General features: G+C 40.1%; 1 long non-coding RNA gene and 1 pseudogene across 2 annotated transcripts in view; both read right to left on the reverse strand.

The window, feature by feature from the left end:
• The window catches only part of LOC132672329 (uncharacterized), a 98,923-nt gene extending 89,245 nt beyond the window's left edge, over positions 1-9,678 (reverse strand). The window contains exons 1-2 of one of the 2 annotated variants that reach the window (XR_013557556.2): positions 9,588-9,678; positions 7,853-7,958 (exon numbers count right to left, since the gene is read on the reverse strand). This is a non-coding gene — a long non-coding RNA (uncharacterized LOC132672329). Of the gene's footprint in view, positions 1-7,852; positions 7,962-9,587 lie in introns of both variants that reach the window. The other variant, XR_013557555.2, reaches the window with a different exon arrangement.
• Positions 9,679-18,184: 8,506 nt separating this feature from the next.
• On the reverse strand, positions 18,185-19,442 carry LOC132673225 (small ribosomal subunit protein eS6-like; annotated as a pseudogene).
• Between the last annotated feature and the right edge of the window lie 5,225 nt (positions 19,443-24,667).

A 24,667-nucleotide genomic window follows, 5' to 3' on the forward strand; every position in this document is an offset into this window, starting at 1 on the left:
CCCAAGTCAGGCTCTGCGCTGAGTGTGGTGCCTGCTTAGTATTCTCTTTCTCTCTCCCTTTGTCCGTGTCCCCTCTTGTATTCGCTCGATCTCTCTAAAATTGAATAGATAAATAAATAGAAAATAATAAAAGGGATTAAGAATCTAGTAACCAGAAAATGTTATATGTGTGTGTGTGTGTATATATATATATATACGTATATATATACATATATACGTATATATATGCGTGTGTGTGTGTGTGTGTATAACAGGGAAATAATTTTGAATTCCAAACATTGCGACTGCAGCAATGTCAAACATGTCTGCTAGTACACACACCTAAAATGGGAATGTGAAAAAAGGAGACTTGGCTTGGGAAGTTTGCATAGGAAAATTTGTTCTTTTACAAATTACTTTTAATGGTGTCCCCACATGGCTTATATAATCACTATAAAGTGGTAAAGTTTAATTTCTTGTCTGTTGAAAAACTGCTGAAAGGTTGGGACACTTAAAGCCATGGTTCTCGGATCACATGGCTGACTAAATCAACAAGTTAGGCCAATGTATCTTAGCTATTTTACTAGCTGAATCCCATCAGTTTTATAGCCATAAGTTGTCATTATCAGTTGAGACCATGGCCAAAAAATATAATTGTCAATTAGTGTGTTTCATGTAGATAAGGCCAAAGTGTATTCATACCTATACTAAATGTCTCACTCTCATTTTGATTCTGGGAGCTCAATTTACAAAGAGAATTAACATTTCTCTTTATTTTAAGTGGTTTCTATGGATACCTTCGATGAAGCATTTCATTCACATCTATCCAATTTAAGCTTCTTATTTTAATTTAAATACATTTTCCATTCCTCCAGAATTTGGATATGATATCTGCAGTTCATTTTCTGGACTTAACCTACAAAAAGCATTTATGCACACAAAATTTTAAATTAATATGTTTAAAGGTTTAAAAAGAGAGAGACACTCCTGCAATACAGAAAGTCATAATCTCAGAATTGGAATTCTATTTTTATTTGCCTCATACTCACTCAAAACCTGACCTGTAATCTAGAAAGTCATGTTTTCTGATTTTGGTTTTTTGGGGTCATTATTGGGTGGGTTTTTTTCCTCCCCTTTCTTGATCTCATTTATTGTTATACTGCAGTTTTCTTACTTAGCATAGATGGGATTAAAACTTTTTTAGGTTCTAGTACACTTAAAATTTAATAATACTTTAGTAAATACTTAGTGTAGAAAAATTGGGGGAAAAGTTTTTTTAAAGAATACAACCTCAGGGGCGCCTGGGTGACTCAGTCAGTTCAGTGTCCGACTTTGGCTCAGGTCATGATCTCACTTCTCTTGGGTTCAAGCCCCATGTCAGGCTCTGTGCTGACAGCTCAGAGCCTGGAGCCTGCTTTGGATTCTGTGTCTCCCTCTCTCTCTCTCTGTCCCTCCCCTGTTCATGCTTGCTCTCTCTCTCTCTCTCTCTCTGTCTCAAAAATAAACATTTAAAAAAAAGAATACAACTTCAGATAACTGATACAATGTTGCCAGCATTTGCTAATCAATAAACACTTAAAAAAATTCCCTTTTCCAAGAAAAATTTATATATATATATATACCTGTTAGGAAGAGATCTGATGTCATCTCTAACTACAAATCTTTAATTCATTTATTATGCAAGTTTTATATGTCTCAGCCTAGAAACCAAAGTCTTCCACATATGATTCCAGACTCCTGCCAGTTTTATCCACCCCCCCTCCCTACACAGACCCACTACACTACAAACTGGCCTACTGAGTTCTGGGGATGAGTCTCCTTGCTCCCTCGGTTTTTACCCTTACCATTCTCTCTCCCCTTAAAATACCTCCTTCAGTTTCCCTCCTGTCTGTTAACTGAAATCTTATCCAGGCCCCAAAACAGATGACCAATGTCACTCCCCTTTCTTGATCCTCCCAAATAGAAGTGCTTACTCTTCTCTTGATGGCCACAGCCTCATTACTCTGTCCCATGGTTTCCAAGATTCATTTGTGTACTTGCTTTATCCCCTACTTCAAAATAAAAACTCCTTTAAATTTTTTATATTTTTAATAAGTAATGCATACATACAATAATCATGCAGTTCAGAAGTCACCAAAGGATATTTGAGGAAACATGTCTGCTTCCTACCCTCCTCACCAGTTATCCTCCCCAGAGGCACCCAATGTTACCAATTCTTTGCATATCTTTTCAGAGATAGTCTGTATAAGTGTGGATATGTGTGTGCGTGTGAGAGTGTGTGTGTGTGTGTGTGTGTGTGTGTGTGTATGTATGTACACAAATGGCAGTATACTTTCATGTTATTTTGAAGGGTGGGCACATCATGTTGGGCAGGTTGTGCCTTAACCAAGGGCACCCAGTGGAAAGGGTGTTTTTTGGGGGGCTGGAATCCAACTGTGCTTCCCTGGCCAAGCTGTATGCTCTGTGGTCCTGCTCTGTACATCCTAAAGAAACAGGCTTTCTTCAAATTTCCACAAATGCTCCTTTGAGGCTAGCAGTGGTCCTAGTGTGTATTTTTATTTCATTTTTAATTTTCACTTTGTTGTAAAATATTTTTGTTGCTTTCTTCACTTTGCACTATTACAAGAAAGAGCTTGTGTTACAAATCCATGTTTAAACACTGTCATTGGGGGAGAAAGATTAATTTGCAAAACCTGTTTTCAAGCACTGGCCTATTTCTTTTTTTTTTTTTTTTTCAATATATGAAATTTATTGTCAAATTGGTTTCCATACAACACCCAGTGCTCATCCCAAACTGGCCTATTTCTTTAGACTTGCCAATTTTTTTTTTATTTTTTTTTTTATTTTTTTTTTAACATTTATTTATTTTTGAGAGAGCGACAGAGCGTGAGTGGGGTCAGGGCAGAGAGAGAGGGAGACGCAGAATCCAAAGCAGGCTCCATGCTCCAACCTGTCAGCACAGAGCCTGATGCGGGGCTCAAACCCACGAACCTGAGCTGAAGTCAGATGCTTAACCGGCTGAACCACCCAGGCACCCCTAGACTTGCCAATTTAGAAGTCATCCGTGGATATGATATACTAAGCTGATGTTACTGTTTTCAAATAAAATATCCATGAAAAGGCTTCAGAAATGATGAAAATATCAATGATCATACTTATTATAATGGTTATTATTCTTTTAGAGTTTATTAAATATAAAAAAATGTTAATTTAATAATTAAACATTTTTCTTTTTCCCAAATTAGTCTAGGACATTTGAGGGGAAAAAGTACTATCTCCCTACCCTAAGGGCTCATTGGGTGTCAGTTGCAGAACATGTCAAAATCCAAGATTCTTACAGTTTCGGAAAAAAATTTATTTTTAATGCTTCTCACTCCAGGGATCCCTTTTGATGTATTTCTGCCCTCATTTCCAATAGTTAAATCTAAACCTGTGTTTCTTCTTAGAAAATTCATCATTCCACTTTGGAGCCTGAGATTTGGAAGCCAGGACCATGGCTCCTGGATATGAGAACCCAGACATTCATTCTTATATCCAACCACCTATATTTATTTTATAAACCTATCTAGATTATAAACCTTAGATACATCCCTCTAAGAACTTTTTTTAAGTTTATTTATTTATTTTGAGAGAGAGAGAGAGGACAGAGAACGAGCAGGGAAGGGGCAGAGAGAGAGAATCCCAAGCAGTCTCCACACTCAGTGCAAAGCCCAACACAGGGCTCGATCATGCAACAGTGAGATCATGACCCGAGCTGATCAAGAGTCAGTCGCTTAACCAACTGAGCCACCCAGGTGCTGCAGAATTTTATTTTAAATGGTCCTGCCACTCTGTTTGGGGATGTTACATTTAGGTCAGAATCTCTGGAAGACAGGGGCACCTGGCTGTCTCAGTCAGTGGAGCATGCAACTCCTGATCTTGGGGTCATGAGTTCGAGCCCCATGTTGGGAGTAGAGATTACTTTAAAAAATAAAATCTTCAAAAAAATTTTTTTAAATAAAAAATAAGTAAAAATCAAGTAATGTGCCAGTAATCATCTGCAAACCCAATGCTGGCCCTTATGCTGTTTCTCACACTCAGTTCTCTTCTGACCTCAGGCTCAGAGAAGAGTGAGCAAGATGATGACGGTGAAGATGATAAACAGAAGGAGAAGAAGAAGCTATGAACTTAGTGGTTAACTTTTTCAGGTCTCCAAATGCCAGGGAGCCAAAAGTGCCCTGTGAAAACATCCTGCTTAATTTAAGGTAAGGTGTGTCCCTGGCACAGTTTTCATAAAGTAAAATTAAGTATTAAGACATTATCGCCTTTCTTTACGTTGAAGGGGCCTAGAAGACTTCACTATGGCATAAAAATTATGTTGAACTGAAGTCATTTGAGAAGGCCTTTTTCCTTAACTCCCTTATGTGACTAAGAGCAGAGCCTCCCAAAAGAACACAAGAGGACTCAGTTGTCATAAATCCCCTAACCCTTGGGAGCAACCAGGAAAGCTTGACTCTTTTTTGTTGTTGTTGTTTAAGTTGTATTTAAGTAATCTTTACATGCCACGTGGGGTTCAAACTCAAGACCCTGAGATCAGGAGTTGCATGCTCTTCTGACTGAGCCAGCCAGGCACCGTGGAAAACATGACTCTAATGACTGGTGAATAGAAATCAGAACCACATCTAAACAGATATTGTCATAGAACTGTCTTATCCCCTATCTATTCTCATAAGGGCCCATTTATCTTTCCTAAAAGTCATTTATTTTCCATAATTATGTATACACTTGTATTACCCCCTCATATTATAATCTATGTATTTTAAGCGCAAAGACTAGGAGGGGCACCTAGCTGGCTCAGTTACTTAGGTGCCCAGCTCTTGATTTTGGCTCAGGTCATGATCAGATTCCTGAGTTCAAGCCCCAGGCTGGGCTCTCCACTGACAGTGCAGGGCCTGCTTGGGATTCTCTCTCCCTCTCTCTTTGTCCCTCCCTTGCTTGCACTTTCTCTCTCTATAGATATAGATATAGATATAGATATAGATATAGATATAGATATAGATATATAGATATAGATATAGATATAGATATAGATATAGATATAGATATAGATATAGACATAGATAGATAAATAAACTTAAAAAAAAATTTTAAATAAAGACAAAAACTAGATCTAGCCTATCTTTGGGTGACAAGTAATACCAAGACAGTATTTTGTGTATATAATAGAGATCAGGTAGGAAGAAAACTTACCTAAGGGCCCTAGCATTATGAATTGGAGTAGTTCTTTTTTTTTTTTCAACGTTTTTTTTTTTTTTTTTTTTTTTATTTATTTTTGGGACAGAGAGAGACAGAGCATGAACAGGGGAGGGGCAGAGAGAGAGGGAGACACAGAATCGGAAACAGGCTCCAGGCTCCGAGCCATCAGCCCAGAGCCTGACGCGGGGCTCGAACTCATGGACCGCGAGATCGTGACCTGGCTGAAGTCGGACGCTTAACCGACTGCGCCACCCAGGCGCCCCTGGAGTAGTTCTTAAGGTGGTCAGTTCTTAACTATTAGCTTGGACAAGTCCCTTTTCATTCTCAGCCTCAGCTTTCTCCTTTGCAAAATAAGAATCCTAGCACTTGCGTGGAAAACCCAGCGATTAGAAGAGCCATCCCATTTAGGCATCTAGCAGAAAGTCTAGGACATCAAAGACATGCTGTAAAGTTAGTTCCTCTGATCCCTCCCGCCTCCCGAGCATGCACCTGAACAGTGAGGAAGCTCAGCTGTCCTCACATCTGGATCCAACCACCCTCTCTCCTACCCAAGTGAAAATTCCCCAAATAAGAGTTTTTCTTAATAGGCAATGGATGATAGGCAAAATCCCTTCCAAGGCCATAAACAGTCAAAATGTCAGGACTTCTGGAAACTGCCGAGCTCTTGTTCTGGGCATACTGTTATATTAGCTTATCAGTTACCTTAGTGTCTCCTGGGTCAGCCAAGAGAGGGGACTGGAATGGTGGTGGGGGTGGTAGAATGGGTTGAGCTGGTACAGTGGGGCTGAAGAAAGGAGGGATGGAAGAGGTCACCATACCAGTCGGCTACGCCACCAAAGGGAGGTCTATGGTAATGAGAACAGTGACGTGGTTTCTCTGGGAATATATATGAAGTATGTGATTTTGGCCTCTACGTGAACCTGTGAGTCCATGTTCATGTGTGCAGGTGAATCGCACAAGAGAAATCCATGCACTCATGCATTCATTCTTCTGTTCATATTCATCAAATTAAATGAGCTTTTTAAAATGCCCCAAGTTCTGGCAGTGGGGGAGGGGGAAGATAAATAAGAGATCCTCCACCTATAAGAGTCTGACTACAATTTGTTTACACTCTGTTGGAGACAAAGGAGTAAATGCTTTGCAGGTCTTGTTCTATGAGAAGTTAGCACCAAGCACTAGGAAACTTACCCAGGAAAAGAAAGAAGTTCTAAACAGGGAGTTTTTTCTCTGCAGGTTCTACAAATACATTTAGCTTCATATATTCCCCTTCTCAACCCCTCCCCACCCCAGGAATTCATTTGGAAATAGAAACAAACTTAGTGAGACCTTCACCCACCCCCACCCCCCTCCCCTGCCTTTTGACATGTGCTAAAAAGCCAGTACTATGTACTGGCTCTTTCCTCTCTTTTCCTCCACCAATTTCCAGCAAGCAAAATAAAAATGTCTTTGAGTTACAGCGTTTCCCCTTGTCAGTTGTGGTAGATTGTAGACTCCGAGGCACTGGCACAGGACCTAGCACACAGGAAAGCCTCAGAAAACGTAGTCCAAATGTTGTAAATTAGTGAAATGGTTTCATTTGTAGAAGGGAGATACCTCCTTCTCATTCTCGGTGCTATTGTGAGAGTAGCCTTACCATGAGCCTGGCCTTGAGAAGCACTTCATACATGGTAGGTGGTATTGTTAATATCAATACTTAACAGTTTAGTGGATTATACGAAAACATTTAAAATATTTATTTTTGCTTTTACAGTAAAGAGAGAGAAAAAGAAAGAAAAACCATTCAGGCCATAATTAAAACCATGTGGGGCACTCCACAGCTCTGTTTTCCAGACCTCTGCAAGAGCACTACATATTGTTTCCTCCTTTTAGCCAAATTCCAAGATCTAAGAGTTACCCCCAGGAGAGAGCACGCCTTTCCAGGCAGTGGCCATTATCTTGCAAACCTCTGTTATCTAAACAAATTGTCTCCTTGGCTCCACGTTTGGATTAGTAAATAACCACACCTGAGGACAGGGCAGTCAGGCCCTCTGCTATTTACAAAAGATTCCAGTCCCTTGGGTCACAGCCTAGTGCCTGAGGAACCCAAGCAAACCCAGCGTTTCCAAGGGCTGCCTCACTCAGGACTCACGACTTTGACTCCTTTGCCTCCCAGGCAATTGCTAACCACAGAATTCCCCACTGCCAGGTCTCCTGGCCAGTGTGCAAACCAGTGTGGTTCCCAGGTCTGATCCTAAACCAGCAGCTCACATCTTCCTTTGCTGAGATTACACTGTAAAGGCAAAGTCTGAGTCATCTGCAAATGCCACCGTTGGATTTGTTATTAGTATGGGAAGTGGATTATTTATTAGCATTTGTGAGAAACATCTGGACTGCCACCTCAAACTGGAAGACTTGATTTTACCCCCTCACTCCAACTGTCACCAACAACAACGTTAGAAATGAGGCTGGACCCCAAAATCAAAGGCACATGCAAGGTTTTATTGGCGTTAGAGCTTGAGCTGAAGGGACACACAACAATAACAAAATAGTTATGCTGGCCTCCTAGAACAGCAGGGATGTCCTACCTATGTAAAGAAACTTCCCTTAGGTTCCCATTCCCGCACAATATGCCAATGAGGGAAAGAAAAAGAAAAAAAACCTTGTCTTGATTGGTTGGAAGGGCCTCGTTCTGATTGGTCAATATCTGGGTCCTCTGTATGAAGTCCAGCTGATGTATAGGGTCCCATTCTGGCCTCTTTCTCGTTCTGCTATGTAAAAGAAGGGGTTTAAACAATAACAGCCATCAGACAGTGCCTTAGGTGCATAATGTTTTTCAGTTTGCGCTTGTTCCCGTGGTCCCTGTCTTATGGCTACCCGGATTTTCATTTTGAAAAGCTGACTTCTGGGCCTGATGCTACAGTTCTCCCAGTTCAAAAACATCACCCACACAGTAGATACACAAGAAACAGTTTCAATTAATGAAGAAAATGTCATTGGGGTCTTAACCTGAATGAAGATATTTACCTATCTAGGTAGAAGATCATGCTTGGCCAGATAGACTCTCAGGCTACCTGTTTAGAAAGAAAACCTGTAAAGAAATTATACCTGGCAGGTAGTAGGCACTTTTTAAAGGTTTGATTCACAATGGTAGGGCCAGAGGGAACATGTGTGTATATGTGTGTGTGTGTGTGTGTGTGTGTGTGTGTGTGTGTGTATGTATATACATATATATATGTATTCTTTATGTAATTGAAAATTTTTACGCATAAAAAAGACAAAAGGAAATATGACAAAATGCTAACGTATATTTTCATGTTGTGGAAATATATATTATGTCTGTTCTTTTCTATATTCTATATTTTTCAAAAAATTCTCAAAATTAAACAAAGAGGATGTTGCCTAGATTTGTTCATCTAGAGAATCTGGACTAAAGGGCACCAGAATTCTTTCATAAAGGCAGAAGTGGCTTCTGCTGATTCATTCATTCATTCATTCATTCATTCATTCATTCATTCATCTGCTGGCTCTTTTTTAAAATATAGCCTGGGTCCTATATCCCTCACAACAACCTTAAGTGTCAGGTATTATAATAGTCATTTTACAAATGAAACCAATAAATGAGGTGCAGAAAAGTTAGCTAGCTCAAGATCACACAGCTGTATATACTGAATAGGGCTTCAAACCAAGCAACGCATCCCACAGCCCTCCTCTTTAACTACTATCATGATGAACTGGAACCACGGAAATTGCCATCATTGAATAGAGTACCTAGCATAGTCCTGTCTCCTGTCTTCTTCCTGGAATCAGAGCTGAGCCTAGAGAATTTTTATGTTTTCTCAAAGGCAGTGTTTCTGAACATTTGTTTTTTTCATTATCATGTCCCTTTTTAGACTTTTTTTATTTCCTAATTTCCCCCTCCCTGTAAACTTTTTTTTAATTAAGAAGTTTTTTTAATGTTTTTGTTTTATTTTTGAGAGACTGAGCGCTAGTGGGGGAGGGGCAGAGAGAGAGGAAGACACAGAATGTGAAGCAGGCTCCAGGCTCTGAGCTGTCAGCACAGAGCCTGATGCGGGGCTTGAACTCACAAACTGTGAGATCATGACCTAAGTGGAAGTCGGATGCTTAACTGACTGAGTCACCCAGGTGCCCCCCTGGAAACTTTTAATACTACAGATATACTGTTTACCTATTTATGTACTGGGCAGGGACACAAACCATTGTAGTATCTGGTTGTCTCATTCTCCAAGAACCAATTTTTACCTCCTTGGCAATAATGTCCTCTGCTAAGAATACAGGTTCTAAGGAAGCCGATATCAAGAATTTCTCAAGGCCTTTTATATTTCCACTGTTTATCCACCTGTTACAAAAACATGAAATGAAACAAAAGCTCCTACCTGGGCTGAAATCACAGGAAATACAGCATTGGAAGAATTTCAGTTTTTTTCTCCCCCACTTCTAAGGTGATGTGTTTGAGGGGTGGCTGCGGGTGTGTTCTGAGAGAATGGGGAATGTGGAACACCAAAGTAACTGCCTTGGAGCTGGGGATTCCAGTCGTCCTTATTACACGGAGTCAGTTTTCAATTATGTCCGCTAATGAGGTCCAGCAATAGGATGGGTAATTAAAATCCACAAAGAATTCCCAAACCTCATTTAGAAAACTATTTCAAGCTCCTTCTTGAGCCTGTGAACATGTAAGAACCAGACTGGGATAACTATTCATTTTCTTCTATTGTTTCCAGACTCAGATGGAATGGGAATAACAATCATGCCAGGTTCCTCTTTGTATTCATTTACTCAGGACCTTCTCTTTACCAAGCACTTTGTATGTCTCATTCACCAAGGTGTCTCGTTAAGCCCATAGGCTCTATATGTGATGAGTATCAATCATCCTTTCTATTTAAAGATATGAAAACCTACTTCCCCAAAGGGCTGGGAAATGGCAGAATCAGGGTTTAAGCTCAGGTGTTTCTAATTCCAAGTACATTCCTTTATGGTATCTTCAAAGCCTTATGAAAAAGTTAGACCTGGAAAATGTTCATTTCAATGGAATTCAGTGCATTTTGAATTGTTGATCAATTCAAATGTTAATAATTTCAGCTTTAAAGTTAGATTGATTGGATTTATTTTTTTCTAATCATGTCTCCATAAGCATTTCTAATGTCTCTTGTGTTTCTCTAATCAGTAAAACCATTGTAAGGAGGATTAGATGATACAATGTTTTCAAGCACCTAGTACTACATCTGCATCAAAATATCCTGTTTCCTGCCCCATCCATTAGCCCTTATATCATTTATTTGGCTTTTGTCCTATGCTGCCCTGCATTGTTACCTCTCAGTTTACAGTATCTGTCTGGCCTTCTTAGCCAAATTGTAGGAACTCTGGGATCACGAGCAGTTCTTATGAAGGTGGTCCTCAAATTTTCAAATTGGTATTTTTTTCAATGTATGAAACTGGATACACTACACATTGACACTCCGAAAATGATAGTTCTAAGCTAATTTTAGACTTCTACACATCACCCAATGAGCAAGGACTTGAACTCTCAAATGGTGGTGTCTCTTGCCAGGATGACGACCATTTTTGTTTATTCTCTTATATGCATAGTTTATTGCATTTGTCCTTCTAATTTTATATCAAGTGCAAAACAGTGACAAAAAAAGTGATAAATAAGATGGTGAGATGATAAAAGACATCACCTAAATGGCAGATCTATATCCTCAACTGAATGTTCATTGAACTTCAGCCTATATCTGCATTCAACTTTGGAGGATAAGAATAAAATGCAAGGTTATCATGAAACATTGGGAATCTCTTCTCAGGCTCTGCCAAAATGGACAGAGTGGTGGTAGGAGACATGAAGAAATCTTTAGGTTATGAATTGTCAGTATGCGTAAAAATCATTGCTATGACTCAAATGTCCAGAGGAGTTCAAGGCTGAGAGAACTATTGCCAAGAGTAAAGCTCACACTGATCCCTGGGAACACAGGGCAAAGTTCAATTTCCTTTGACATCATTTTTTTAACAAAAAAATAATACAATAAAATCATCATTGTAAACTCATACTCAATCTCCTACACAAGTGCATTTGCAAATCCTTTTTCACACAACGAAATGATTTTTTTTTTCTATTTACAAGATGCCATTTTTAGAAACTCAGTTCTTCAAGAGCAAAAATATCTGTTTTGTGCACCGATGTGCTCCAAGCACACAGATCCCTGCACAATCACTTAATAAATATCTACTGAATATAATTCAATTAAACTGAAGTTGAAAGAAGATATTACTTTATAAAATTACTTAGTATATTCCATATTCTCTGTGTTTAATAATCATGTGAGCCTTGTGTAACCCAGGAGTTTAAGAAAATCTAAAATGGAGAATACACTTAGGATTTTCTTATTTTAGGTCTTTGGGTCCAGATACATACTGAGTTAGGTTCTGTCTTGCATTACGTATGCAATATTCATCAAGTCATTAAACCTGAACCTGATTTAAAATAGATAAATAGTAACACATTTATGTACCAAACTATTGATTTATTTATATATCCATCTCATGGTTAGGACAGCTTATAAGAATACATAAAATGAACCAAAACATATTCATACACATAAGTACTAAGAAAATATAGGTTAGATGAGAAGCTATGATAAAGAAAAAAGCCTCGGTTTTTTCATTTGTAAGTTAAGAAATGACACCAGCCACACAGGTTGATGTGAGTATCGCATGTGATATTAACTTGTTAAGGTTAACACAATTTTTTTTTTTTTGAGAGGAAGAGCACGAGCGGGGGAGGGGCAGAGAGAGAGGGGGACACAGGATCAGAAGCAGGCTCTGCACTGAGAACAGTGAGCCCGATATGGGGCGCGAACTCATAAATCATGAGATCATAACCTGAGCCGAAGTCGGATGCTCAACCTACCTAGCCACCGAGGCACCTCAAGGTTAACACATTTTAAACCTTTTAGCTGTTGTAGTCATAATCGTAATCTTAAAGGTGAGTAGCGTAACTTCATGTTTCTACTTACACACCACACCATTGGTGGCATTGATCTCCCCTTTCCACTGTAATCTTCACAATGGTTGTAGATGCTCAGTGGGTTTTCAGTACTGAGGGTGACACTGTGTTGTAGATTATCTGCAAACACGGCCAGCAACAACACTTCCTATTCCCACACATCTGCTGGGTCTCTCATCTAGAAGCAGTCTGTTTTCCTTTCTCTTAAATCTGGGAGGGCCTTGTGACTTGCTTTGACCAAGAGAATGAAACAGAAATAACACTGCACCAAGTTTTGTGAAGCATTGAAGCTTGTATTCTCACTCTCTGGGAGTCCTGAGACCATGTAAAGGAGTCCATGTACCCTACAAGAAAGAGAAGCCATATGGAAAGAAATCGGCCTGGCCATCCCTGGCCATTCCAGCCACCCCAGCTGGAGCTTCAGACATGTGAGTGAAGCTAGCTGAAATCATCCAGCCCAGGTGAGCCATCCCAGCAAAAACCATATGGAGCAGAGATAAAGCTGCTGCCACCAAGTCCTGCCCAAATTGGAGAGTCATTAGCAAAAATATGGTTATTGTTATTTTAAGCCACTAATTTGGGGGATGTTCCCTAGTCTGCAATTGATCAACAGGGTGGTTTTCCCTGGGCAGAACTCTAGCCTCAGAAGGGGCTATCCAATAGAGACAGTTTTGTCTCAGTTTTTATCTCATGTCCTGAGCAATTTCCTCTTTATTTTGTCAATTGCCACTCCACTACCTGTCCTATCTGCTATCCATGGGTTTTCTTTTTTTTTTTTTAAGTTTGTATTTTTATTTTGAGAGACAGAGAGTACACAGGGGAGGGGCAAAGAGAGAGGGAGAGAGAGAATCCCAAGCAAGCTCTGCACTATCAGCACAGAGCCCGATGTGGGGCTCGACCCCACCACTTGAGCCAAAATCAAGAGTTGAATGCTTAACTGATTGAGCCACCCAGGCACCCCACTATTATCCATGGATTTTCAAGGAAGATCAGTGATGTTGTACAAAAGACCTTAATGCCCTCAGAGAAGACTACCAGATGTGAATATTAGGTAGGTGGAGATAACATGTAAAACTCCTTTGTTTGGCAATAGAGAAATGAAAAGATGGGCCCTTTATAGACCAAATACTAGAAATCGGATATCACAGTGGCTTGCTTGCATTAGGCAAGAAGGAAGGAAAGAAGAAGGAAAATGACATTAGTCAGTCTCAGTAGCCCCCAATGAGATATTGGTATTGCACAGGAAATACAACCACACTTCCCTTATAAAATGATAAAGAAGATTAACACACACACAAACATGCCCTTTTTATTCCCAGTTTTAATGTATTGTACAATCAATATTTTAATGACAAGGAAAAGAATAAAATAAGCCACAATCAACTATCTCCATTTGCCAAGTTCCTTTCCAGTCATTTTCCATGCCCATTAACTGTAAGCCCTTATTTTTAGCTGGTTAATTATCCAACTTCTCTTGCACAGGCCCAAAGACCAATATGAACCCAAAGCAATGAGGGAGGCAAGAAACGGAAAAATAAAGGAACTGTGCTCTTTATCTCCATGGAGTCATGGAGTGAAGGTGTTAATGGTTAATTTATCTCTTCATTTATTCAGTCAATGAACATTATTGCAAGTATTTTAAGTACTTTCCATTTCTTAACATTCTTCAGCTGTGTAATTACTTGTTCATTGGTCTTCTGCCCAATTAGACTGTAAGCTATACATGACCAGATCTGTTTTATCTAATTCACTACTGTTTTTCCAGCATTTAATATAATGCTTAGCACTTCAGAGGCATTAAGTAAATATTTGTTGGATTAAAGCAGGAGAATTGCAAGTCTAGAGAACACATTTACCAAACTAGAGATGGAAAGGAAGAAGTAAGAAGAAATGGTGGTTGTTAAATTAAATAGTGTCTGAGAGTCTATATATTAAAATGAGAGCATGCTTGCCCTAATGTACTTTAAGATGAATGTGGTCTATTTGATTAATGCTGCTAGTTAGAATTTGGGTCTTCTGGAAAAAAAATAATGAAACCATCTCCGGAGACATTGTGTATTCAGTTCATTTAATATTTATATTGAACTTCTTAACTCAGCATCCTCAAGGAGACCAAAAATGATCATTGCAATGTGCAGAGTGATACTCTGGAGGATGGGGTAAGAGCACTCCCCACTCTCCCAGTCCCAGATAAATCAACCGTAGATTGAGTTAAATATAGGTGCTCTCCTAAGGGGTGGAGTGAGTACTCCAGATATTCAGAAAAGAAATATCCTTTCTTTTCTTTTTAATTTTTTTTTAACGTTTATTCATTTTTTTGAGAGAGAGGGAGACAGCGCGAGCAGGGGAGGGGGACACAGAATCTGAAGCAGGCTCTGGGCTCTGAGGTGTCAGCACGTAGCCCGACGCGGGGTATGAACTCACGGAGGGTGACATCATGACCCGAGCTGAATGAAGCCAGACGCTCAACCAACTGAGCCCCCGGGCGCCCCAAGAAATATCCTTTCTTATCTCTTTCTCCATAAGACTTCAGCCCAGGCTTAAAAAGGAGGTTTGCTCTTACAAGGAATAATAACCATATAAGTTAGGGTAGAGGTCAAAAAGGGACCCGCAAATTCAATGGCTTAAATAAGATACAATTTTATCTGCTCTCTCATAATAGTCTACAGGTAGGCAGACCAGGTGAGGAGACAGCTGTGCTCTAACAAAATAATTGAGACCTACTTTCCTTCTATCCTGTTGATTCATCATCCTCTACTAGAGCAGTACTTTTCAAATGTTAATGTGCATTTAAATCACCTGAGGATCTTGCTAAATGCAGATTCAGTGGGCCTAGAATGGGGCCCAAGATTCTGTATTTCTAAAAAGCATCCAGGTAAGGGGGGTACCCGCTGGCTCAGTTGGAAGAGCATGTGACTCTTGATCTCAGGATCATGAGTTTGAACCCCACGTTGGGGGGGTTACTAAAATTTAAAAAAAACTTAAAAAATCATCATAAAGAAATAAAAAGGATCCAGGTGATGCTGATGGTGCTAGTCCAAGGACTATACTTTGGGTAGCAGAGCCCTAGAGCACTGTCATTATCTGCGTGGTCAAAGCTGGGTGGCTGGCACATCTTGTTTACAGTTCTCAGGAAGGAAAAAGAGGACAAGTCCAGGGCAAGAAGTTTCCTTTCAGCAAACAATGTGGAAATAATATACACACCTTCTGTTTACATTAAAAAGTTAAAGCCTGGGCGGCTAGCAAATGTGCTTAATCTCTAGCTGGCAGCCACATTACCAGCAACAAAGTGTGGAATAGAGGGGAAAGGCGCGATCACCATGGGGAAGGGAGAGACCGGATACTGGGGAACAGTTAGCAGCCTGCACCACAAAAACCAAGAAGGCAGGAGCTTCTATTTAAGCAATAGGATGAAATGAAGCACCAAGAAGTCGGATGTATGAGCTAGGTGTTATTCTGACACCCGTGAAGATAGTTTTAGCGAAAAGCTGTTGGATCAGAAGCCAAGGGGCGGTGAAAGCCTTCCATGTTGTTTTTAACTCCTGGATCGTTTTGCCTGAACAACCTCTGTGACTTGTTCCTGGGGGTCCTGAAAATATGACAGGTAAGTGAGAACAACTCAGAGACTTTTAGAGACACTGGGTAGATTCTGATACCTACCTGCGGTTTGAGAAAATAAATGTAAAAAAAATCAAGAACATAACTAAGGAAGATATTAGGCCAAATGTTAAGATAATTCTAGCATAAATTAGGAACTTCTGGAATTATTTAACATGAACTTATATCCCTATGACTATCAGTTTACCCAGGACCTCTATTGAAATTTATGTGTTTCTGACAGCATCAGAAACATAATTCATTGTCCACCCTCTGGATAGACAAATTTTCTTAGAACCTTCAGCTGACTATTAATTTTAGGAGTGTCCAGTAAAGAAAATTACATAACCTTTTCTGATATCCCCACCCCATTTCAACATTTAATTATCCTGTAGTTTTTAATATTTATTTATTTATTTAATTGAGGTGGAGGGAGAGAGGGAGGGGCGGGAGAGTAAGCCGGGGAGGGGCAGAGAGAGAGAGTGAGAGGGAAATCCCAAGCAGGCTCCACACTATTACTGCAGAGCCCGACATGGGGCTCCAACCCACAAAACTGGGAAATCATGACCTGAGCCAAAACCAAGAGTTAGACACTTAACCGAGTGAGACACCAGGCACCTCTAATTATCTTCTATTTTCACAAGATCCCTTTTGTATCTAATCTAGTTGAAGTAACTACTTTGGAACTCTTCTGAGATTGAAAGTGGCATTGTTAAAATTATGCCAGGACAATAGATGGGCTCAGGTCATGATCTCACGGTTCATGAGTTTGAGCCCCGCATCAGGCTCTGTGCTGACAACTCAGAACCTGGAGCCTGCTTCAAATTCTGTCTCCCTCTCTCCCTCTGCCCCTCCCCCACTTGTGCTCTATCTCTCCCTCAAAAATAAATAAACATTTAAAAAAAAGAGAGAAGGGGCGCCTGGGTGGCTCAGTCGGTTGGGCCTCAGACTTCAGCTCAGGTCACGATCTCACGTTCCGTGAGTTCGAGCCCCGCATCGGGCTCTGGGCTGATGACTCAGAGCCTGGAGCCTGCTTCCGATTCTGTGTCTCCCTCTCTCTCTGCCCTTCCCCCGTTCATGATCTGTCTCTCTCTGTCTCAAAAATAAACGTTAAAAAAAAAAAAAATTAAAAAAAAAAAAAAGAGAAAATGTTGTGAACTATGTACACTTTTTTGTAGGAAAAAAAAAACAAAAAAAACCCAACTACTTGAGGATCACTTGCCCTGAAGTCACAGTATGCACATAGAACATTGTAGATATTTCTCTAGCAAAAAAAGAGAAAAACTCAGTGTGTTATATATTTCCATTTATGCTTTTCTTTTAAATGAAGGAAGCATACAACTGGTTGAGATATTCAGAAAATAAATAAGATCCTTTCTTATCTTTTTTCACATGACTCTGGCAGACATTAAAAAATAGATTGTAAACTCTGGTCCATTGTGACCATAAAGCTTATTGCATCATTTGGTAATTCCTATGTAGGATTCTGTTACCAGAAGAAGCAGGGAGAGTAAGAGTGATGGGCGGACAAAAATACAAATACTATCATACTGGACAAGTGATAAAAGCTGTTAGAGTGGTGTGGAATGTGTGTGGAACTTACCCCAGTGATATTGGCAGTCTGAGCAGGAACTGCCCTCCCAAGATGAGAGTTTGGGTTGTGTCTGGAGAGGAATGTTATATGGAAGGTGTTAACTCAGAATCACATAGCCTAGAGAAGTATGAAAAAAAAAAAAAAAAAACATTATGCAGGAAAGGGAGCTAAGAAAAAAATCAAATGCAGCCTTAAGCCACAGAGACTCAAATGGAAGCATAAATATGGTAATGCATAAGATAAAGACAGTGAAATGAGAAATGAGGGGCTGAGTGGTCAAGGTCAGGCATTTCTTTTTTTTTTTTTTTTCTTTTTTTTTTTTTTTTTAAATTTTTTTTTAACGTTTATTTATTTTTCAGACAGAGAGAGAGAGACAGCATGAACGGGGGAGGGGCAGAGAGAGAGGGAAACACAGAATCGGAAGCAGGCTCCAGGCTCTGAGCCATCAGCCCAGAGCCCGACGCGGGGCTCGAACCCGCGGACCGCGAGATCGTGACCTGAGCCGAAGTCGGACGCTTAACCGAAGGTCAGGCATTTCTATATATGACTTTTTAAATATTGCATATCGGGTAGAGAATTTTTTTTTCAAATGTGGGTTCTGGTTTGTTTCACCATAGTGGAAAATACTCCTTAATTAAGTTGCAAGGTATCAAATAAGATGAATTTGTCCTTTTTTAATATCTAACTTATTTGTTACTCTTAGAAAATCTCATTTTTAACATTTTTTATTATTTATTTATTTATTTATTTGAGAGAGAGAGAGAGAGAGAGAGCATGTGAGCAAAAGCAGGGGAGGGGAAGAGAGACAGGGAGAGAAAGAATCCCGTGCTGTCAGCATAGACCCTGATGTGGGGCTTGAACTCATGAACTGTGAGATCATGACCTGAGCCGAAATCAAGAGTCAGATGCTTGACCAACCTAGCCACTGAGGTGCCCCAGAAAATCTCATTTTTGACTTGATTCAGAGGTAGAAAATCTCAGAGAAGACAGCCTCCATCTCTTGGCAATCTGTTCCTGGTGGGTTTGTTTGGCCTCCATCTCTTGGCAATCTGTTCCTGGTGGGTTTGTTTGGCCTCCTTCATTCTCTTGACCAAAAATTTAGTATACTCTGCAACATCTTCCTTATTCTTCCTAGTACACTGTTTCTTTAGAGCAATATGCCAACACCTGTGTTGGGGGACACATGGGGTAACAAGACTGAATCTTGGGCACTTTGGTTCTAGGTTTCTTACCTTCTCTGTGTAGCAGCTTCCTCACAACATACTGGTGGACATCATCTTCTTTAGAGAGATTGAAAAGTTTGCAGATTCTGCTAGCTCTTTTGAGCCCCAGGTGACGAGACACAGTAGTATCAGTGAACCCAGGAATATCCTTCTCCCCTTTTTTACAATGACCAAGTTGAGAACATTGAGATGGGCATCCACAATGCAACCCTGAACAGATTTACATTTTTTTCTCCAGTCCTCCTTGCTCTGTAGAAGTCAGCAGCAGGTGGACATAGCCAAGGGTCAAGACACCCTGCTTCATGGAGAAGCCTTGTTTTTCATTGCCACCACTGACTCAGACCACATAACCCTCCATTCTTCACCCAGAGCATCAGCAGCAACTTCTGTGGGCATACATTTCTCATAAAAGGTAGGAAGTTTGAGTTCATCATCCACTTCAGTGAGTTTCTGGCAGCCAATAGCTGGGAAAGAGATGTTCATCTTCATCCTGAAGCAGCCCACTGCCTCCGAGGCACCCTGAAAGAGAGCATGAATTTGTCATTTCAAGGAATTATAAACCATGTCTTGAGACAGGAGGTCACTTCTCTAGACTCCCTACTGCCTGAGCGAGAGGCATGAAACCAGCAAGGAAGCCACTAGCAGGCAACACTGGTGGTACTGTGGAGGAGAGCTGCACTTGAGTGTTCAGCCTTTCTGTGCTCTATCTAATGCCACCGACACTATCAATAACCTTTAAATGTGCTGCTTCCCAGCAGAGTTGTGATGTGCGATAAAGCTTTGTTGGATGAATGGATGATTGGTGTTTTTATGTCTTTGTCCCCCCCACCCTTCAAATGTAAACACAGCCTAAAAGTCCAACCATCCCTCTTACCACTTCATAGAAACCAAGCCTAGAAGTTCAATCAGACCTAAAGACCTCCTTTCAGTATTTTCTACTAACAAACTTTTGTTTGTTCAACTTGTTAATGGCTATATTTCTCTTTGTATTCCCTTTCAGGACCAACAGGACTAATTTCTGGGATATAACATATAGTTAACCAGCTTGAATTACAGATACAGAACCCAGCTACCAAGCATGGGTCAAGGGCTTACTGTGGCAGAGACTGAGTAGCTATACACCAAGTCTATTTTTTCTCCTTCCTGGAAGCTTTTCCAGCCTTGTTTGTAATTAAATGTGATCCTGTGTTAGCTAATAGAGTGTGAGCAAAAGTGATAGGTGCTAATTGTAGACCTGTCCAATAACCTTCCATCCCTCCATAACATACCATCTTTGTTTTCTATTTCCCTGGCTTAGTGACAAGAAGCATGGTGAGCTGGGAGCCCACAGGTCAAAATAGCAGACCCACAAGATTAACGAAGCCCTAAATCTTTACTTGGAGGAGAGACACTTGCCAGTCAGATACCTCTTTTGGACTTTATGAGTGAGAAATGAACATCTTTTGTATTATGTTACTGAGATGCTAGGATCTATCTGCTAAAGCAACTAGCATTACCCTAACTGAATCATATACACACAAAGAAAGAATCATGGAAATTACAGCTCGAAAGCACTTTAGAAATCAAATCCAATGCTCAACATTCAGAAAGGTGAAATGATTCCCCAAGAGTAACAATCTGGTACCAGAACCTACGTGTTATATATTAGTCAGGATGAACTGAAACTGCAATAAACAAAAAGAGTAATGTATTGGCTCATTTTATTGAAAAATTCATGGGTAGGGCTGAATCCAGACGCTGAGACAATGTTATCCTGATTTGGCCTCTGAGTGAGCTCTGTTCCACGAGGTGGTCTCTGTTCCCACGAAGGCTCTCCACTTCTGGGAGAAAACTGTTTCCTGGCAGCTCCAAGATATAACCCCGACAGAGTGGAAGTTTTTCTTAGTCCACACTTTAAACAAAAATCTTGTAATAATTGCTTCTGATTGACCTGGCCTTGTCATATACCCATCTCTGAACTAAATGATGCAGCCACCACCCTATTGACTAGCTACGTGGCATCAGCCTCAATCATAAGATCTATAAAAGCCAGAGGTCAGGGTTCTTACCCAACTTTACTAGATGCACCCTCTCTCTTTCACCAGAGCATTAACTATGCATTTATTGGGGCACCTGGGGGGCTCAATGGGTTAAGCATCCAACTTCAACTCAGGTCATGACCTCATGGTTCATGAGTTCGAATCCCACATTGGGTTCCGTGCTGATGGTGCAGAGTCTTCTTGGGATTCTGTCTCTCTCCCTCTCTGCGCCTCCCCCACTTACTTGCACACATGTGCACAGACAGTCTCTCTCTCTCTCTCTCTCTCTCTCTCTCTCTCTCTCTCTCAAAACTAAATAAATAAACTTAAAAAAAACTATGCATTTATTTGTTGAACATTTACAATATGCTAGGCTCTGTGTAGACTGCTATAGTGGATAAAAAGAACAAGATACAGGTCCTTCACTCTACTGTCTATCCTGTGTGTCTGATAAAACATATATACAAATATTTACCTGGCCACCAGCCAACAATAAAAAAAAAAAACTGACTATCTGTCATAACAAGGATATACTTAGAGTTTATGATTATGATTTCCTGCTATAGGACCACATGTTTGTTTAAATCCACAGAGAGAAAGGGGCACCCGGGTGGCTCAGTTGGTTAAGCATCCAACTTAGGTTCATGATTCGTGGGTCTGAACTTCCCGTCAGGCTCTGTGCTGAGAGCTCATAGCCTGGAGCCTGCTTTGGATTCTGTGTCTCCCTCTCTCTCTGCCCCTCCCCCACTCACACTCTGTCTCTCTCTCTCTCTCTCTTTGAAAAAAATAAAAATAAATCCACAGAGAATCAGTGCCGCTAAGAAGAGTAGACATGGTTAAACTAAGGGATTAAAGAAAGACAAATTGAAACATAGTTGGGTAGAGTATAATAAACCTGGTTTTTCCTTGCAATTCCAAATTCCAACTTTAACTGCCAAAACAAAATGCCCAATTTACCAAAAGTAATTTAGACAAGGTAGAAGTGTATTTCTCAGGGTGCCTGGGTGGCTCAGTTGGTAGTGTCCCACTCTTGATCTTGGCTCAGGTCATGATCTCACAGTATGAGTTCAAGCCCCACATCAGGCTCTGCACTGACGGCATGGAGCCTGCTTGGGATTTTATCTCTCCTTCTCTCTCTCCCTCTCCCTCTCCCTCTCTCTCTCTCTATCTCTCAGTCTCTCTCTCAAAAAATAAATAAGTTAAAAAAAAAAAAAGAAGTGTATTTCTCTCTCATAAAACATCCTAACTAAATAGGGGATAATAAAGGTAGCTTCTTAATGTTAAAGCCTGAAGTTTCTTCTGTCTCTGCCATTTAGGACGGTGTTGTTCTCTCCCCATGGTTGAAGATGAACTGCTAATACATATCCTTAGTCAGCATCTGAGCAAAGAGAAAGAGGGCAAGATTCAGCAGAAAGACATGCTTTTTGCTTCTAAAGGTACAACCCAGAGGCTGCAAACATCACTTCTGTTCATATCGCATTGACTACAAGGAAGTTTGAGGAATATCTTTTGTAGCTGGGAGTCCTAGTAAACAGCAAAGAGAGTGGATACCAAGGAACTATTAGCAACCATGCAACATAATAGAAATAATCACCTAATCTATCAATGAGTTATAAGGGAGAACCTATAAGCATTCTTTAGTCAAGTTGTATCATAGGAAACCAAGGTCCAGAGCGGTTGAGTGATTTGCCTAAGGTCACATAGCAAATTATAGAGGGAGCCAGGACACAAATTAGTATCAGTCAACTTTGAATGGTAGACTGGAAATATCATCTTGTGCTGTCTTTCAAAGTGCTTTTTTACATAAAGTTGTGAAGAGGAAAGTAATAGTATAGACATCAATGAGAGTTTTTGTAAGAAATGTCAAAAGACAAAATACTGATTTTTTTTCATTGCACAGTTGATAGAGCTTACATAGATTTTAAAGTATTTAGTTGTGTTATTTAATGCAAACTAATATGCTGTCATAAAAATTTAAATACTATACAAGTTGTTAAAAGTGAAAATCTTCCCCTTCCCAGGAGTAACCACTGTGAACAACCAGTACAGCTCTGCTTATAGAGATTTTCAAAGGTTCTTTTGTCTATTCCTAAAGTGAGAGTGTTCCCAACAATTTTTTTTTTTTTTTTTTTTTTTTGTAGAACCAGGAAACCAGAATGGCAAGTAGATCAGCAGAACCATTCTCAGTCACTGAAATTGAGGTGGTTCTTTGGCTGGGAAAATTTGGGGGTCCCTGAGGCCAGGCAGCAGAGAATAAGTTTCAGCACTGGCTATGAGGTGGGGCACATCTATACTTGTCATCTTGCCAACACCGGGACTGGCTACTTAGCACCAATTCTTTCCTCCACCTCCATAACCTAGCTCTCCCTACCCAAGCTGGTATATTCCTAATGACACCACTTTATTTCCCCCAAGAAGACTGACTTCCACAGTCAAGTCTACTGGGTGGAAAATATTAAGGTGGCAGTGTGGGGACAGGAAAAGCATGAGTTTTCTGTGTTATGTTCTAACGATTCAGAAGTGACAGCCCCAGGAGTTTCTTTGTATTCCCAGTTCACTCTGTCTCTCTATGAGATAGCATGTGCTGAAAGGCAGGCAGTCTTGCACCACCATTTACTATATGTGTGCTTTATAGCAAGTCATTTAGTTCTGAGCCTAAATTTCTTTTTTTTTTTAATTTTTTAATGTTTATTTCTAGGAGAGAGAGAGACAGACAGACAGAGAGAGCATGAGGGAGGAAGGAGCAGAGAGAGAGGGAGACACAGAATCCAAAGCAGGCTCCAGGCTCTGATCTATCAGCACAGACCCTGATGCAGGGCCTGAATCCACAAACCACAAGATCACAACCTGAGCTGGAAGTTGGACACTTAACTAACTGAGATACCCAGGTGCCCCATGAGCCTAAATTTCTTTATGGTGACTAGGGACAATCTCACAGGGTTAAGAAAATTAGTGACATGTTGTGTATGAACAGTACTGCCTTATAAGCCTCTGTGGAAAAGAAGCTTCAAGACTCTGCTGTCAATGGGCTAGACTACCTTTCTCTTGATTCAAGTAATTCCTAGTATCAAAAAGAGTAAACAAACTCATATACCATTGACATTAGTGTCAACAGACACATAATTGTGATTTATAAAAAGATTTTGAGAAATGACGACACAACAACAAAAATTATTAGACCAAAACCTAACATTCTCAATTCTTTAGGGACTTAGCAGGCGTCAGATTATAGACTTGAATTGCCCTGGGTATTTTTAGCATTAATAATAGGAGTCTTTTTAATGAATAGACAATAATTCTATAATATTATTCCTGATCTCAGAGAGCCTAGTCCTTTTTGTTGTTGTTTTTATTATGACTTCTACTTCTATTATTTTTACTTTTAGTTCTGAAGTTTTATGAAGATTTTCTGGACAAAAAGAGAAATGAGATCGAGGAAGCCTATAGGACTAACAGTCAGCAAGTACCATTAGTTCAGCCTAAAGGTGGTGGTTGAAGGCTGGCCTCTTTTCTGATTAATCAGCACCTATACCAGTGCTAATAATGAGTTTTGTATTAAAAAAGCAAATGTCAGGGGCGCCTGGGTGGCTCAGTCAGTTAAGCGCCGACTTTGACTCAGGTCATGATCTCGCAGTCAGTGAGTTCAAGCCCCACGTCAGGCTCTGGGCTGACAACTCAGAGCCTGGGGCCTGTTTCAGATTCTGTGTCTCCCTCTCTCTGACCCTCCCCTGTTCATGCTCTGTCTCTCTCTGTCTCAAAAATAAATAAACGTTAAAAAAAAATGTTTTATAAAAAAAAAAAGCAAACGTCAGTTTGAAAGCCAATTCATTCTGGAGGAGAGTAGTTTAAGTAAACTTAAAACATCTTCATTTTATTTTGGTACAGAGTTTTAAATCAAATGCAGATATGTTTTTCAACTCCCCAAACAAATGTCATTTACAAGTTAACTAAACTGCATAGAATTGTCCTTGAGTCTTGGTGCTCTGTTGTTAATAGTTTGGGGTCGCTTATAAAAGAAACAAAT

Source organism: Panthera onca, chromosome C1 (genome assembly GCF_046562875.1).
Source record: "Panthera onca isolate mPanOnc1 chromosome C1, mPanOnc1 haplotype 2, whole genome shotgun sequence".
NCBI lineage: Eukaryota > Metazoa > Chordata > Mammalia > Carnivora > Felidae > Panthera > Panthera onca.